Source organism: Bufo gargarizans, chromosome 2 (assembly GCF_014858855.1).
Source record: "Bufo gargarizans isolate SCDJY-AF-19 chromosome 2, ASM1485885v1, whole genome shotgun sequence".
Taxonomy (NCBI): domain Eukaryota; kingdom Metazoa; phylum Chordata; class Amphibia; order Anura; family Bufonidae; genus Bufo; species Bufo gargarizans.
The window spans coordinates 713,518,012-713,537,049 of record NC_058081.1 but is presented as its reverse complement, the minus strand read 5'-3'; the positions used below and the strand labels follow the sequence as shown (position 1 = coordinate 713,537,049).

The 19,038-nt window shown below is 44.0% G+C and overlaps 1 protein-coding gene across 1 annotated transcript in view; it reads right to left on the bottom strand.

The window, feature by feature from the left end:
* LOC122927081 (gap junction gamma-1 protein-like) overlaps positions 1–19,038 on the bottom strand; it is a 74,391-nt gene that overhangs the window by 44,024 nt on the left and 11,329 nt on the right. Inside the window, exon 2 of the mRNA XM_044278657.1 lies at positions 16,276–16,374. The gene's annotated coding sequence lies outside the window, so the exon portion shown is untranslated. The remainder of the gene's footprint in view (positions 1–16,275; positions 16,375–19,038) is intronic.

Genomic DNA, 19,038 nt, shown 5'->3' with positions numbered 1-19,038 from the left:
GAGAAGTGAGAGGAGCAGAGAGAGCAGAGAGAAGTGAGAGGAGCAGAGATAGCAGAGAGAAGCAGAGAGAAGTGTGAGAGGAGCAGAGAGAGAGTAGCAGAGAGAAGTGTGAGAGGAGCAGAGAGAAGTGTGAGAGGAGCAGAGAGAAGTGTGAGAGGAGCAGAGAGAAGTGTGAGAGGAGCAGAGAGAGTAGAGAGAAGTGTGAGAGGAGCAGAGAGAGTAGAGAGAAGTGTGAGAGGAGCAGAGAGAGCAGAGAGAAGTGTGAGAGGAGCAGAGAGAAGTGTAAGAGGAGCAGAGACAGAAGAGAGAAGTGTAAGAAGTGTGAACTTTTCCACATTTTTCAAGTTACACCCACAGTCTTAAATGCATTTTACAGAGATTTTATGAGATCGATCAACACAAAGTCCAAGTCTGTGTGAGGTGAGAAGATGACACGAGGTCTTCACAATGATTAATAAATATCTGGACAGTGCAGCGTGCAATAGTATTCACACCCCCTAAATTAGTACTTTGTAGGACCACCTTTCTCTGCAGTCACAGCTGCAGTCTTCTGGGGTCTGTCTCCACCAGGTTTGCACATCTAGAGGATGACATTTTTGCCCATTCTTCTGTGCAGAAGAGCTCGCACTCAGACTGGATGGAGAGCGTCTGTGAACGGCAATTCTCAGGTCTTGTCCCAGATTCTCATTGGGATTTAGGTCTGGACGGTTACTGGGCTGTTCTAACACATGAAGATTCTTTGATCTTGACACTTCCATTGCAGCTCTGGCTGGATGTTGAGGGTTGTTGTCCTGCTGGAAGGTGAGCCTCCGCCCTAGTCTCAAGTCTTCTGCAGCCTCTCCCAGGTTTTCCTCCAGGATTGCCCTGTATTTAGCTCCATCCACCTTCCCATCACCTCTGACCAGATTCCCTGTCCCTGCTGAAGAAAGGCCTCCCCAGGATGATGCAGCCACCGCCATGTCTCACGGTGGGGATGTTTGCTGTGTCCTCTACATGGCTTGTGGCAAACTGCAGACAGGACTTCTTATGGCTGCTTTCAGAAACTGTTTTCTTCTTGCCTCTCTTCCATAAAGGGCAGATTTGTGGAGTCCACGACTAATAGTTGTCCTGAGGACAGATTCTCCCACCTGAGCTGTGGATCTCTGCAGCTCCCCCAAAGTGACCATGGGCTTTTTGGCTCTTTCTCTAATCAGTGCTCTCCTCGCCTGGGCTGTCAGTTTAGGTGGACGGACATGTCTTGGTAGATTTGCAGTGGTGCCATACTTCTTACATTTTCGGATGATGTATTGAACAGTGCTCCGTGAGATGTTCAGAGCTTGGGATATTTTTATAACCTAACCCTGCTTTACACTTCTCCACAACTTTATCCCTGACCTGTCTGGTGTGTTCCTTAGTTTTTATGATGCTGTGTGATCACTAATGTTCTCTAACAAACCTCTGAGGCCTTCACAGAACAGCTGGAGTTATACTGAGAAGACATTACACAGAGGAGGACTCTATTACTACTGAGGTGACTTCTGAAGGGGATTGGTCACACTGGTTTTTATTTAGGGGATCAGAGTACAGGGGGCTGAATACTAATGCATGCCACACTGTCCAGATTATTACTTATTAAACATTGTGAAAACCAGGTATCATTTTCTTCTCGCCTCACACTGACTTGTACTTTGTGTTGGTCGATAACATTAAATCCCAATAAAATGTTTGTGGCTGTAAGGAGAGAAAATGTGGAATAGTTCCAGGGTTGTGAATACTTTTTCAAGGCACTGTACATGTGTTGGAAGAGTTACTGTACCTGCATCTTCAACACTCATTTAGACAACAGTTATCTCTCCCAACTCCTTCATACACACACATTCTCAGCCAAGCCTCTGTCCTCCCTCCCGACCCCTCTGTCCTCTCCTCCCGACCCCTCTGTCCTCCCTCCCGACCCCTCTGTCCTCCCTCCCGACCCCTCTGTCCTCCCTCCCGACCCCTCTGTCCTCTCCTCCCGACCCCTCTGTTCTCCCCTAGAGCCCTCTGTCCTCCCTCCCGTCCCCTCTGTCCTACTTCCCGACCCCTCTGTCCTCTCCTCCGGACCCCTCTGTCCTCTCCTCCGGACCCCTCTGTCCTCTCCTCCGGACCCCTCTGTCCTCTCCTCCGGACCCCTCTGTTCTCCCCTAGAGCCCTCTGTCCTCCCTCCCGTCCCCTCTGTCCTACTTCCCGACCCCTCTGTCCTCTCCTCCGGACCCCTGTATCCTCTCCTCCGGACCCCTCTGTCCTCTCCTCCGGACCCCTGTGTCCTCTCCTCCGGACCCCTGTGTCCTCTCCTCCGGACCCCTCTGTCCTCTCCTCCGGACCCCTCTGTCCTCTCCTCCGGACCCCTCTGTCCTCTCCTCCGGACCCCTCTGTCCTCTCCTCCGGACCCCTCTGTCCTCTCCTCCGGACCCTTCTGTTCTCCCCTAGACCCCTCCATCCTCCCTCCCGTCCCCTCTGTCCTACATCCCGACCCCACTGTCCTCTTCTCTGGACCCCTCTGTTCTCCCCTACAGAGCCCTCTGTCCTCCCTCCTGTCCCCTCTGTCCTACTTCCCGACCCCTCTTGTCCATTCCTCTGTCCTCTTCTCCGGACCCCTCTGTCCTCTCCTCCCGACCTCTCTGTCCTCTCCTTCGGACCTCTTTGACCTGTCGTCCGGACCTCTCTGTCCTCTCCTCCGGACCCCTCTGTCCTCTCCTCCGGACCCCTCTGTCCTCTCCTCCGGACCCCTCTGTCCTCTCCTCCGGACCCCTGTGTCTTCTCCTCCGGACCCCTGTGTCTTCTCCTCCGGACCCCTCCGTCCTCTCTTACGGACCCCTCCGTCCTCTCTACGGACCCCTCTGTCCTCTCTTACGGACCCCTCTGTCCTCTCCTCCGAACCCCTTTGTCCTCTCCTCCGGACCCCTCTGTCCTGTCATACAGACCCCTCTGTCCTCTCCTATGGACCCCTCTGTCCTCTCCTACGGACCCCTTTGTCCTCTCTTTGCAGCTTGAGTAGCTCTGGGAGAAGGGACAGACCAAAAAAAGCAGAAATACCAATTTCTACTAAAGTTGTATGTATGTACTGCAGAGCTGTGTGTATAATGTATGTACTGCAGAGCTGTGTGTATAATGTATGTACTGCAGAGCTGTGTGTATGTATAATGTATGTACTGCAGAGCTGTGTGTGTATAATGTATGTACTGCAGAGCTGTGTGTGTATAATGTATGTACTGCAGAGCTGTGTGTATAATGTATGTACTGCAGAGCTGTGTGTGTATAATGTATGTACTGCAGAGCTGTGTGTATATAATGTATGTACTGCAGAGCTGTGTGTATATAATGTATGTACTGCAGAGCTGTATGTATAATGTATGTACTGCAGAGCTGTGTGTATGTATAATGTATGTACTGCAGAGCTGTGTGTATAATGTATGTACTGCAGAGCTGTGTGTATAATGTATGTACTGCAGAGCTGTGTGTATAATGTATGTACTGCAGAGCTGTATGTATAATGTATGTACTGCAGAGCTGTGTGTATAATGTATGTACTGCAGAGCTGTATGTATAATGTATGTACTGCAGAGCTGTGTGTATAATGTATGTACTGCAGAGCTGTGTGTATGTATAATGTATGTACTGCAGAGCTGTGTGTATAATGTATGTACTGCAGAGCTGTGTGTATAATGTATGTACTGCAGAGCTGTGTGTATAATGTATGTACTGCAGAGCTGTATGTATAATGTATGTACTGCAGAGCTGTGTGTATAATGTATGTACTGCAGAGCTGTGTGTATGTATAATGTATGTACTGCAGAGCTGTGTGTATAATGTATGTACTGCAGAGCTGTGTGTATAATGTATGTACTGCAGAGCTGTGTGTATAATGTATGTACTGCAGAGCTGTATGTATAATGTATGTACTGCAGAGCTGTGTGTATGTATAATGTATGTACTGCAGAGCTGTGTGTATAATGTATGTACTGCAGAGCTGTGTGTATAATGTATGTACTGCAGAGCTGTGTGTATAATGTATGTACTGCAGAGCTGTGTGTATAATGTATGTACTGCAGAGCTGTGTGTATAATGTATGTACTGCAGAGCTGTGTGTATGTATAATGTATGTACTGCAGAGCTGTGTGTATAATGTATGTACTGCAGAGCTGTGTGTATGTATAATGTATGTGCAGCAGAGCTGTGTGTATAATGTATGTACTGCAGAGCTGTGTGTATAATGTATGTGCAGCAGAGCTGTGTGTATGTATAATGTATGTACTGCAGAGCTGTATGTATAATGCATGTACTGCAGAGCTGTATGTATAATGTATGTACTGCAGAGCTGTGTGTATAATGTATGTACTGCAGAGTTGTGTGTATAATGTATGTACTGCAGAGCTGTGTGCGTGTATAATGTATGTACTGCAGAGCTGTGTGTATAATGTATGTGCAGCAGAGCTGTGTGTATGTATAATGTATGTACTGCAGAGCTGTGTGTATAATGTATGTACTGCAGAGCTGTGTGTATAATGTATGTACTGCAGAGCTGTGTGCGTGTATAATGTATGTACTGCAGAGCTGTGTGTATAATGTATGTGCAGCAGAGCTGTGTGTATGTATAATGTATGTACTGCAGAGCTGTGTGTATAGTGTATGTACTGCAGAGCTGTGTGTATAGTGTATGTACTGCAGAGCTGTGTGTATAATGTATGTACTGCAGAGCTGTGTGTATAATGTATGTACTGCAGAGCTGTGTGTATAATGTATGTACTGCAGAGCTGTGTGTATACTGTATGTACTGCAGAGCTGTGTGTATAATGTATGTACTGCAGAGCTGTGTGTATAATGTATGTACTGCAGAGCTGTGTGTATAATGTATGTACTGCAGAGCTGTGTGTATGTATAATGTATGTACTGCAGAGCTGTGTGTATAGTGTATGTGCAGCAGAGCTGTGTGTATGTATAATGTATGTACTGCAGAGCTGTGTGTATAATGTATGTACTGCAGAGCTGTGTGTATAATGTATGTACTGCAGAGCTGTGTGTATAATGTATGTGCAGCAGAGCTGTGTGTATAATGTATGTGCAGCAGAGCTGTGTGTATGTATAATGTATGTACTGCAGAGCTGTGTGTATAATGTATGTACTGCAGAGCTGTGTGTATAATGTATGTGCAGCAGAGCTGTGTGTATAGTGTATGTGCAGCAGAGCTGTGTGTATGTATAATGTATGTACTGCAGAGCTGTGTGTATAATGTATGTACTGCAGAGCTGTGTGTATAATGTATGTACTGCAGAGCTGTGTGTATAATGTATGTACTGCAGAGCTGTGTGTATAATGTATGTGCAGCAGAGCTGTGTGTATAGTGTATGTACTGCAGAGCTGTGTGTATAATGTATGTGCAGCAGAGCTGTGTGTATGTATAATGTATGTACTGCAGAGCTGTGTGTATAATGTATGTACTGCAGAGCTGTGTGTGTGTATAATGTATGTACTGCAGAGCTGTGTGTATAATGTATGTGCAGCAGAGCTGTGTGTATGTATAATGTATGTACTGCAGAGCTGTGTGTATAATGTATGTACTGCAGAGCTGTGTGTATAATGTATGTGCAGCAGAGCTGTGTGTATGTATAATGTATGTACTGCAGAGCTGTGTGTATACTGTATGTACTGCAGAGCTGTGTGTATAGTGTATGTACTGCAGAGCTGTGTGTATAATGTATGTACTGCAGAGCTGTGTGTATAATGTATGTGCTGCAGAGCTGTGTGTATAATGTATGTACTGCAGAGCTGTGTATAGTGTATGTACTGCAGAGCTGTGTGTATAATGTATGTACTGCAGAGCTGTGTGTATAATGTATGTACTGCAGAGCTGTGTGTATAATGTATGTACTGCAGAGCTGTGTGTATAATGCATGTACTGCAGAGCTGTGTGTATAATGTATGTGCTGCAGAGCTGTGTGTATAATGTATGTACTGCAGAGCTGTGTGTATAATGTATGTGCAGCAGAGCTGTGTGTATAATGTATGTGCAGCAGAGCTGTGTGTATAATGTATGTACTGCAGAGCTGTGTGTATAATGTATGTACTGCAGAGCTGTGTGTATAATGTATGTGCTGCAGAGCTGTGTGTATAATGTATGTGCAGCAGAGCTGTGTGTATAATGTATGTGCAGCAGAGCTGTGTGTATAATGTATGTGCAGCAGAGCTGTGTGTATAATGTATGTGCAGCAGAGCTGTGTGTATGTTTAATGTATGTACTGCAGAGCTGTATGTATAATGCATGTACTGCAGAGCTGTGTGTATAATGTATGTGCAGCAGAGCTGTGTGTATAATGTATGTGCAGCAGAGCTGTGTGTATAATGTATGTACTGCAGAGCTGTGTGTATAATGTATGTGCAGCAGAGCTGTGTGTATAATGTATGTGCAGCAGAGCTGTGTGTATAGTGTATGTGCAGCAGAGCTGTGTGTATAGTGTATGTGCAGCAGAGCTGTGTGTATACTGTATGTACTGCAGAGCTGTGTGTATAATGTATGTGCAGCAGAGCTGTGTGTATAATGTATGTGCAGCAGAGCTGTGTGTATAATGTATGTGCAGCAGAGCTGTGTGTATAATGTATGTACTGCAGAGCTGTGTGTATAATGTATGTACTGCAGAGCTGTGTGTATAATGTATGTGCAGCAGAGCTGTGTGTATGTATAATGTATGTACTGCAGAGCTGTATGTATAATGCATGTACTGCAGAGCTGTGTGTATAATGTATGTGCAGCAGAGCTGTGTGTATAATGTATGTGCAGCAGAGCTGTGTGTATAATGTATGTACTGCAGAGCTGTGTGTATAATGTATGTGCAGCAGAGCTGTGTGTATAATGTATGTGCAGCAGAGCTGTGTGTATAATGTATGTGCAGCAGAGCTGTGTGTATAGTGTATGTGCAGCAGAGCTGTGTGTATAATGCATGTACTGCAGAGCTGTGTGTATAATGTATGTGCTGCAGAGCTGTGTGTATAATGTATGTGCAGCAGAGCTGTGTGTATAATGTATGTACTGCAGAGCTGTGTGTATAGTGTATGTGCAGCAGAGCTGTGTGTATACTGTATGTACTGCAGAGCTGTGTGTATAATGTATGTGCAGCAGAGCTGTGTGTATAGTGTATGTGCAGCAGAGCTGTGTGTATACTGTATGTACTGCAGAGCTGTGTGTATAATGTATGTGCAGCAGAGCTGTGTGTATAATGTATGTGCAGCAGAGCTGTGTGTATAGTGTATGTGCAGCAGAGCTGTGTGTATAGTGTATGTGCAGCAGAGCTGTGTGTATACTGTATGTACTGCAGAGCTGTGTGTATAATGTATGTACTGCAGAGCTGTGTGTATACTGTATGTACTGCAGAGCTGTGTGTATAATGTATGTGCAGCAGAGCTGTGTGTATGTATAATGTATGTACTGCAGAGCTGTGTGTATAATGTATGTACTGCAGAGCTGTGTGTATAATGTATGTGCAGCAGAGCTGTGTGTATGTATAATGTATGTACTGCAGAGCTGTATGTATAATGCATGTACTGCAGAGCTGTATGTATAATGTATGTACTGCAGAGCTGTGTGTATACTGTATGTACTGCAGAGCTGTGTGTATAATGTATGTGCAGCAGAGCTGTGTGTATAATGTATGTGCAGCAGAGCTGTGTGTATGTATAATGTATGTACTGCAGAGCTGTGTGTATAATGTATGTACTGCAGAGCTGTGTGTATAATGTATGTGCAGCAGAGCTGTGTGTATAATGTATGTGCAGCAGAGCTGTGTGTATGTATAATGTATGTGCAGCAGAGCTGTATGTATAATGTATGTGCAGCAGAGCTGTGTGTATACTGTATGTACTGCAGAGCTGTGTGTATGTATAATGTATGTACTGCAGAGCTGTGTGTATAATGTATGTGCAGCAGAGCTGTGTGTATAATGTATGTACTGCAGAGCTGTGTGTATAATGTATGTGCAGCAGAGCTGTGTGTATAGTGTATGTGCAGCAGAGCTGTGTGTATGTATAATGTATGTACTGCAGAGCTGTGTGTATAATGTATGTACTGCAGAGCTGTGTGTATAATGTATGTACTGCAGAGCTGTGTGTATAATGTATGTACTGCAGAGCTGTGTGTATAATGTATGTGCAGCAGAGCTGTGTGTATAGTGTATGTACTGCAGAGCTGTGTGTATAATGTATGTGCAGCAGAGCTGTGTGTATAATGTATGTACTGCAGAGCTGTGTGTATGTATAATGTATGTACTGCAGAGCTGTGTGTATAATGTATGTGCAGCAGAGCTGTGTGTATGTATAATGTATGTACTGCAGAGCTGTGTGTATACTGTATGTACTGCAGAGCTGTGTGTATAGTGTATGTACTGCAGAGCTGTGTGTATAGTGTATGTACTGCAGAGCTGTGTGTATAATGTATGTACTGCAGAGCTGTGTGTATAATGTATGTGCTGCAGAGCTGTGTGTATAATGTATGTACTGCAGAGCTGTGTGTATAGTGTATGTACTGCAGAGCTGTGTGTATAATGAATGTACTGCAGAGCTGTGTGTATAATGTATGTACTGCAGAGCTGTGTGTATAATGTATGTACTGCAGAGCTGTGTGTATAATGCATGTACTGCAGAGCTGTGTGTATAATGTATGTGCTGCAGAGCTGTGTGTATAATGTATGTACTGCAGAGCTGTGTGTATAATGTATGTGCTGCAGAGCTGTGTGTATAATGTATGTACTGCAGAGCTGTGTGTATAATGTATGTGCAGCAGAGCTGTGTGTATAATGTATGTGCAGCAGAGCTGTGTGTATAATGTATGTGCAGCAGAGCTGTGTGTATAATGTATGTGCAGCAGAGCTGTGTGTATAATGTATGTGCAGCAGAGCTGTGTGTATGTATAATGTATGTACTGCAGAGCTGTATGTATAATGCATGTACTGCAGAGCTGTGTGTATAATGTATGTACTGCAGAGCTGTGTGTATAATGTATGTGCAGCAGAGCTGTGTGTATAATGTATGTACTGCAGAGCTGTGTGTATAATGTATGTGCAGCAGAGCTGTGTGTATAATGTATGTGCAGCAGAGCTGTGTGTATAATGTATGTGCAGCAGAGCTGTGTGTATAATGTATGTGCAGCAGAGCTGTGTGTATAATGTATGTGCAGCAGAGCTGTGTGTATGTATAATGTATGTACTGCAGAGCTGTGTGTATAATGTATGTACTGCAGAGCTGTGTGTATAATGTATGTGCTGCAGAGCTGTGTGTATAATGTATGTACTGCAGAGCTGTGTGTATAATGTATGTGCAGCAGAGCTGTGTGTATAATGTATGTGCAGCAGAGCTGTATGTATAATGTATGTACTGCAGAGCTGTGTGTATAATGTATGTGCAGCAGAGCTGTATGTATAATGCATGTACTGCAGAGCTGTGTGTATAATGTATGTGCAGCAGAGCTGTGTGTATAATGTATGTGCAGCAGAGCTGTGTGTATAATGTATGTACTGCAGAGCTGTGTGTATAATGTATGTGCAGCAGAGCTGTGTGTATAATGTATGTGCAGCAGAGCTGTGTGTATAATGTATGTGCAGCAGAGCTGTGTGTATAGTGTATGTGCAGCAGAGCTGTGTGTATAGTGTATGTGCAGCAGAGCTGTGTGTATACTGTATGTACTGCAGAGCTGTGTGTATAATGTATGTGCAGCAGAGCTGTGTGTATAATGTATGTGCAGCAGAGCTGTGTGTATAATGTATGTGCAGCAGAGCTGTGTGTATAATGTATATGCAGCAGAGCTGTGTGTATAATGTATGTACTGCAGAGCTGTGTGTATAGTGTATGTGCAGCAGAGCTGTGTGTATAATGTATGTGCTGCAGAGCTGTGTGTATAGTGTATGTGCAGCAGAGCTGTAAAGCTGCCCGTACACATTCAGTAACTGTCGGCCGACAGCTGCCTCTCCCTCCCGGGTTCACCATACACACGCACATTGGCTTCAGCAGAACGTGTATCTATGGAGAAAGCTGCTGCTGGACATTTCTTACTGGACTTATCTTCCAGGAGAACAAGAGGATTGAGTAAAAATAATACTTCTGCCCGAAGAGCTGTGAGCTCCCGACACACATTAGCGCCATTGTAGGTGGGTTCAGCCAAAAAAGACTAACGTGGACAATACCACGTGGACAGCTGTAGCGTTAATGCCGTATTAAGGGCAGATTTATACGATTTTCCCCATTTCATGGAGGAATAATGTTGGGTATTATGCCACATCTGCTTTATAAACTGAGACTTTTCAATAGTGAGAACGGTGGCTGGGGCTAAGCCGGAGGAGGAGGGACAGCTGCAGCTCAAGACCAACGTCTACCAAAAACTGTTGTAAATTATAGTCCACGTCAGCTCACTGAGAATTCATATTCTGGAGCTCGAACATCTGGAAGATGCATTTGCTAAGAGGCCTGTGCAACCGTACGCTAAGGGACGTTAGACTGGCGTATGAAACTCTGCCTTACTGAGGAACGTCAAAAGGTGTTTGAGTTAAGGAGATTATAGGAGATGGATAATGTTTGTCTCAATGGTGTTTTCGTATTAAATAAAGGCACACTAAGCCTGGTTACTGACAAATCTGCTCGTCTCAAGAAAGATTGGTTAGTGGGGACTCAATGCAAACAATTTTCAGAAGACCTCAGAAGATGTGTTCTAAAATATTATTAAGCTGGAAAAGTCTAGATAAGCTACAGACCTGAGTGTCCACCAATACAGTTACACAAATTGTCCACAAATGGAGGAAACTGAGGACTGTAGCTCCTCTCCCTTGGAGTTGGTGTCCTGTTATGGACAGTCCTGAAATAGGTGAAACAAAAAGGGTAACAGCAGAAGACCTACATATGACTAAAAACTGCAGAGACCTCTGCTCATGTGTCCGCTACTAGAAATGGCGTTCATAGAATGAAACCACAAAAGAAGCCACTGCTGGTCATAAAATACGTCACTCATCTCAAGTTTACCCGAGATCTCCTGGATGTTTCACAATGCTTCTAAGAAATGCTCTGTGGACAGATGTGACGAAAGTGGAACTTTATAGAGGTAGAGGTAGAGCACACTGCACACAAACTGCAATACCTCATCCCAACCGTGAAGCATGGTGGAGGAGACATCATGGTTTGTGGCTGGTGGAGGGGACATCATGGTTTGTGGCTGGTGGAGAGGACATCGTGGTTTAGGACAGGTGGAGGAATGATTAGGGTTTGGGGCTGGTGGAGGGGGCATCATGGTTTGGAACTGGTGGAGGGGACTTCATGGTTTGTGGCTGATTGAGAAGACATCATGGTTTGTGGCTGGTGGAGGGGAAATCATGGTTTGTGGCTGGTGGAGGAGACATGGTTTGTGGCTGGTGGAGGGGAAATCATGGAATGGGACAGGTGGAGGAATGATTAGGGGTTGGGGCTGGTGGAGGAGGCACCATGTATGATGCTGTGGAGTGGACATCATGGATATGGGATGATTCAATGCTTCTGGACATAGACGTCTTGCAATCATTGAGGGGACAATGAATTACAAGATGTATGAAAACATTTTACAGAATGTTGGAGCAGCGTCCATGACCTCAAGCCGAGGAGTTCTTAAGGGATGCAACAAGACATTATAACCAAAAACATTATCTGGTCCTATAAAAAGACCCCAATACGCCGGGCCCCCCACACTGAATATACTTACCCTGCTCCCCGTGCCACTCCTGGTCCCCTCACTGCCGCTGCTGCTTCTGCCAGTGCACGGATGAAAACCTCCGGTGTAAGGGGGGAGCAGCCAATGGTAGACGAGGACGGGGATGAGCTTCCCTAGTGTCCCCCATGATGTTGGGGAGGCTCGTCCCTGCCTGACATTGGCTGCTCCCTCCCGACACCGGATGTTTTCATCCGTGCACTGGCAGAAGCGGCGGTGCAGAGACCAGGAGCGGCGCAGGGAGCGAGGTAAGTATATCCAATGTGGGGGGCTTTTTATAGGACTGGATAACCCCTTTAAGGACCAGGTCAAATTTTGGAAATCTGACATGTGTCGCTTTTATGTGGCAATAACTTTGGAAAGCTTTTACTTATCCGAGCCGTTCTGGACACATTGTACATCATGACAGTGGCACATTTGAGTCGCCTTTATTTATTTAAAAAAAATCTAAATTTACCATAAATATGAAAATAATCTGCTTTTAAGACACATAGTGACACCGCATAAAATATGTATTACTTTACATTTCCCAAAGCTCTACTTGATGTCGGCCTCGATTTGTAAATATATACAGACGTGGACAAAATTGTTGGTACCCTTTGGTCAATGAAAGAAAAAGTCACAATGGTCACAGAAATAACTTTAATCTGACAAAAGTAATAATAAATTAAAATTCTATAAATGTTAACCAATGAAAGTCAGACATTGTTTTTCAACCATGCTTCAACAGAATTATGTAAAAAAATAAACTCATGAAACAGGCATGGACAAAAATGATGGTACCCCTAGAAAACACAGAACATAATGTGACCAAAGGGACATGTTAATTCAAGGTGTGTCCACTAATTAGCATCACAGGTGTCTACAACCTTGTAATCAGCCATTGGGCCTATATATATGGCTCCAGGTAATCACTGTGTTGTTTGGTGATATGGTGTGTACCACACTCGACATGGACCAGAGGAAGCAAAGGAAAGAGCTGTCTCAAGAGATCAGAAAGAAAATTATAGACAAGCATGTTAAAGGTAAAGGCTATAAGACCATCTCCAAGCAACTAGATGTTCCTGTGAGTACAGTTGCACATATTATTCATAAGTTTAAGATCCATGGGACTGTAGCCAACCTCCCTGGACGTGGCCGCAGGAGGAAAATTGATGACAAATCTAAGAGACGGATAATCCGAATGGTAACAAAAGAGCCTAGAAAGACTTCTAAAGAGATTCAAGGTGAACTTCATGCTCAAGGAACATCAGTGTCAGATCGCACCATCCGTCGTTGTTTGAGCCAAAGTGGACTACATGGGAGACGACCAAGGAGGACACCATTGTTGAAAACGAATCATAAAAAAGCAAGACTGGAATATGCCAAACTACATGTTGACAAGCCACAAAGCTTCTGGGAGAATGTCCTGTGGACAGATGAGACAAAAATCGAAGTTTTTGCCAAGGCACATCAGCTGTATGTTCACAGACGAAAAAATGAAGCATATCAAGAAAAGAACACTGTCCCTACTGTGAAACATGGAGGAGGCTCTGTTATGTTCTGGGGCTGCTTTGCTGCGTCTGGCACAGGGTGTCTTGAATCTGTGCAGGGTACAATGAAATCTCAAGACTATCAAGGAATTCTAGAGAGAAATGTACTAGCCAGTGTCAGAAAGCTTGGTCTCAGTCGCAGGTCATGGGTCTTGCAACAGGACAATGACCCAAAACACACCGCTAAAAACACCCAAGAATGGCTAAGAGGAAAAAATTGGACTATTCTAAAGTGGCCTTCTATGAGCCCTGACCTCAATCCTATTGAGCATCTTTGGAAGGAGCTGAAACATGCAGTCTGGAAAAGGCACCCTTCAAACCGGACACAACTGGAGCAGTTTGCTCATGAGGAGTGGGCCAAAATACCTGCTGAGAGGTGCAGATGTCTCATTGACAGTTACAGGAAGCGTTTGATTGCAGTGATTGCCTCAAAAGGTTGCGCAACAAAATATTAAGTTAGGGGTACCATCATTTTTGTCCATGCCTGTTTCATGAGTTTATTTTTTTACATAATTCTGTTGAAGCATGGTTGAAAAACAATGTCTGACTTTCATTGGTTAACATTTATAGAATTTTAATTTATTATTACTTTTGTCAGATTAAAGTTATTTCTGTGACCATTGTGACTTTTTCTTTCATTGACCAAAGGGTACCAACAATTTTGTCCACGTCTGTATAGATTTCTGGATGTTCGATAAAGTACAAGCTCACTTTTTAAGGACTAATTCAGTTATGAAGTCACTTTGAGGGGCGTAGATAATAGGTAAATGACCCTATTTTAGTAACTACACCCCTCAGGGTATTGAAATATGATTTTACAAACTTTGTTAACCCTTTAGGTGTTCCACAAGAAATAAAGGAAAGTTGAGGACACATTTCCAAATGTCACTTCTTTTTGCAAATTTTCAATTTTTCCTGTAACACATCAAGGGTTAAAAGCCAAACTAAACTCAGTATTTATTACCCTGATTCACAGAAACCCCCCACATGTGGTCGTAACCCCCTGTACGGGCACGCGGCAGGGAGCAGAAGGGAAGGAGCGTCGTATGGTTTTTGGAGAGCAGATTTCACTGGGATAATTTTAATTTGCCATGTGACATTTAGAGACCCCCTGATGCACCCTACAGTAGAAACGCCTAAAAAGTGACCCCATTTTGCAAACTATGGGATAAGGTGACACATTTATTGGTACTAATTTGGGGTACTCATGATTTTTAATTGCTTGATATTACACTTTTTTTGAGGCAAGTTAACTAAAAACTGGCTGCTCTGGCACCACTTTTTTGTTTTTGTACTGCATCCACCTAACAGGAAAGATCATGTGTTTCTTTTATAGAGCAGGTTGTTACGGATGCGACAATACCAAATATGTCTTTTTTTATGTTTCAGTTTTACATAATAAAGCATTTTTGAAAAAAAAGTCTCCATTTTCTGAAAGCCATATATTTATTTATTTTTTTCTCCTGATCGTCTTCTGTAGGGGTTTGTTTTTTCGGGAAGAGTTGACGCTTTTAATCGTACCATTTTTGAGTACATAAGATTTTTTGATCGTTCCACAAGTCCAAAAGACATTGCGGCCATGACGTACTAGTATGTCAAGGGTCGTGAAGGGGTTAAAATGGGTGACAAAGAAGATTTATGAGTTGTAATGACCAAGTCAGAGTCGTGGCCTTAAAGGGATCCGTTCTGAAACACCCCCCACCCGAGTAAGGAGCGTATAGTGTAAGTGACGAAGAGTCCGGAGACGTCATCTTTATCTTCGTACTCGCCTTCTGACGCTGTGCCCTGACAAACCTCCTCGAGTCCTCTCCATTATGTGTGTGAGCTCAGGAGTCCTCTCTGTGCACATCACTGCTGGTTTGTGAGGGCACAGCGTCAGAAGATAAAGATGACCGGACTCATCGTCATTATACACCACCTAATGATTACAATTAGAACCCCAAAACATACGCTAAACATCATAACAGGCCACTTACTTCACTAGGGAGGGGGTGTACAAGATAAACTCAAGACACTTAGCACCCTCTCCTCCCTCGCCGAGCTCACCGGTACTATGTTAAAACCACCAGGTCCACAAGGATGATGACCCGGGGGACTTCCAAACATAAGGTGCTTTATTAGAAACAAGCTCAGGAGTATAGACCGTGGTTATAATTCTAATCATTGTGTAGACCTCCTATGTGTAGACCTCCTATGTGTAGACCTCCTATGTGTAGACCACCTGTGTGTAGACCTCCTGTGTGTAGACCTCCTGTGTGTAGACCTCCTGTGTGTAGACCTCCTGTGTGTAGACCTCCTATGTGTAGACCTCCTATGTGTAGACCTCCTATGTGTAGACCTTTTATGTGTAGACCACCTGTGTGTAGACCTCCTGTGTGTAGACCTCCTATGTGTAGACTTACTATATGTAGACCTCCTGTGTGTAGACTTACTATATGTAGACCTCCTGTGTGTAGACCTCCTGTGTGTAGACTTCCTATATGTAGACCTCCTATATGTAGACCTCCTGTGTGTAGACCTCCTGTGTGTAGACCTCCTGTGTGTAGACCTGGAGAGGGCAGTGCAACCAAGGCATCCCAGAAATATTTATTTACTAAAACACAGGTTTAGGAAGGAATGGAAGAAAATTCCTTCTCAATGTTGAGGAAATCTTATAAGGGTTCACTTAATTTTTCTCCCTGCTCTGTGGATGTTTGTTCAGTGTGCTTGCGTATCATAAATCAATGCAGAAATCCAGGTCGCTCCAAAGGTCTGACTTAAGTTTTTCTTCCAGCTGTACTCCAGCTCCGTGCCTGCCCCGCTGCCCTGTGTCCACTCACACAGGGTCTATTACAAGGTGAGAAGGCTCCTCGTGACTCTCCATTACAGTGAGGACTCTTCACCAGTAACACAGGAAGTTTATACAAAGCTGTGCCTGACAGGTCCACTAATGGTCCTGAAGCTTCCAGGCTCAGCACATCCACCGACTCAGCTGCACACATACATTATACACACACGTTATATTACAGATCTCATTACCTTCTCTCTATGTAGAAAGTGTCAGAGTCTACAGACCCCCGGACCCTCACAGCATCCCAGAGAGGCTTGCAGCTTCTTCTCCTCCTGAGGTGACTGGCGCTAGGGGACAAGGAGAAGACAATTCATCATTCAGCACAGAGAATGTCGTCAATGGCCTCATTGTATCAGAGCCGAGAGCATCGTATCAGTGGATGATCCCTGCGAACCCTGTACCTGACACCAGAAGACCAGGAGGCGGCCGGCAAATACTAATAAGACAACATATGGTCAATCTCCTGGAGAAAAAAGCTATGACATCACTGAGGATCTGTCCACAGAGAAAGATGAGAGACGTGATGTCATCACTGAGGAGTATATCAATGTATACAAGAAGATGTATAACTTATACCAGCCGTACATATATAGTTATATACAGGAGATGCCCAGGTTATACCAGCTGTACATATATAATTATATACAGGAGATGCCCAGGTTATACCAGCTGTACATATATAATTATATACAGGAGATGCCCAGGTTATACCAGCTGTACATATATAATTATATACAGGAGATGCCCAGGTTATACCAGCTGTACATATATAATTATATACAGGAGATGCCCAGGTTATACCAGCTGTACATATATAGTTATATACAGGAGATGCCCAGGTTATACCAGCTGTACATATATAATTATATACAGGAGAGGCCCAGGTTATACCAGCCGTACATATATAATTATATACAGGAGATGCCCAGGTTATACCAGCTGTACATATATAATTATATACAGGAGATACCCAGGTTATACCAGCTGTACATATATACATATACACAGGAGAGGCCCAGGTTATACCAGCTGTACATATATAATTATATACAGGAGATGCCCAGGTTATACCAGCTGTACATATATAATTATATACAGGAGAGGCCCAGGTTATACCAGCTGTACATATATAATTATATACAGGAGATGCCCAGGTTATACCAGCTGTACATATATAATTATATACAGGAGATGCCCAGGTTATACCAGCTGTACATATATAATTATATACAGGAGATGCCCAGGTTATACCAGCTGTACGTATATAATTATATACAGGAGATGCCCAGGTTATACCAGCTGTACATATATAATTATATACAGGAGATGCCCAGGTTATACCAGCTGTACATATATAATTATATACAGGAGATGCCCAGGTTATACCAGCTGTACGTATATAATTATATACAGGAGATGCCCAGGTTATACCAGCTGTACCTATATAATTATATACAGGAGATGCCCAGGTTATACCAGCTGTACCTATATAATTATATACAGGAGATGCCCAGGTTATACCAGCTGTACATATATAATATATACAGGAGATGCCCAGGTTATACCAGCTGTACATATATCATTATATACAGGAGATGCCCAGGTTATACCAGCTGTACATATATAATTATATACAGGAGATGCCCAGGTTATACCAGCTGTACATATATAATTATATACAGGAGATGCCCAGGTTATACCAGCTGTACATATATAATTATATACAGGAGATGCCCAGGTTATACCAGCTGTACATATATCATTATATACAGGAGATGCCCAGGTTATACCAGCTGTACCTATATAATTATATACAGGAGATGCCCAGGTTATACCAGCTGTACATATATCATTATATAGAGGAGATGCCCAGGTTATACCAGCTGTACATATATAATTATATACAGGAGATGCCCAGGTTATACCAGCATGGTCCATGTCACCATAGTAGGTGCTTAGGTCGGACATCCTTCCGTTTTTTTTAGATGGTATACTACGCTTGGCGTGTCGTGTGTACTATTTCCTTGTAGTACTCCATGTTCCATCTTCTATGGGGTCAGGTATGAGACATATTTAGGACTTGGGGTCAGTAAACAGCTATTTATCCTCGGATGTTTTCTTGCATTTAGCTCATTACCAGTTACTTGGAAAAAATCTGGATCTTGAGAAAATATTTGCAGCCACATTCAGATGACAGATAGAAGTCCCCGGAGAGGGAGGTTAATGAGCGCTGCCCTCCGCGCCTTGTGTTTAATGGAAAGAGCGAGGTCTCTATGGGAAACTGTGCTGGACGCTGGGACAAGGTTCTCATGACGGGGCCAATGCTGGAGGAAGTACTGAAAGATGAAAGAGAATGTGAAGGAGACATGGAAGTAGGTAGTGATGGGTGGTGTGGTTGTAGGAAGAGAGGAAGGTATGGAACCATGTAGGCATGCACGGAGGAAGGGATGGAAGCAAGTAGGGATAGAGATATGGAAGGAAGTATGGATAGAGGTATGTGTCATGTGTCGGAGGCCGAAGGCAGACCTCCGGGACCTCATGTGAACAGGACACAGGCAAAACAGACCAAGGACCCACAGAGAACTGTATTACAGGTGTAATAAAAGCACATGACAGTAAGCAGGTAGGCAATAGGGGTAGAACTACCACTGAACCACGTGCAGCGGCAGACCAGAGGCAAAACCAAGAACGTGGAAAGCCTGTGAGCCCTCTTCTTCACAGAGCCCCTGGTGGTGGGAATGAACTGGGCCGAGGGCTCACAGGTTGCACCTCCAGGAAGGTCCCGGTACACTTGGCCCCTACCTGCAAAGAACCACGCAGGTGCAAGCACCAGCGAAACAGACAGCAACAGAACTGGAACCCAAGCAACCACAGGACATGGAACAGACAACAAGACAAACGGGAACTAGCACAGAAGCAGATGCCTGGACCCCAAGCGTGATGGAAGCATG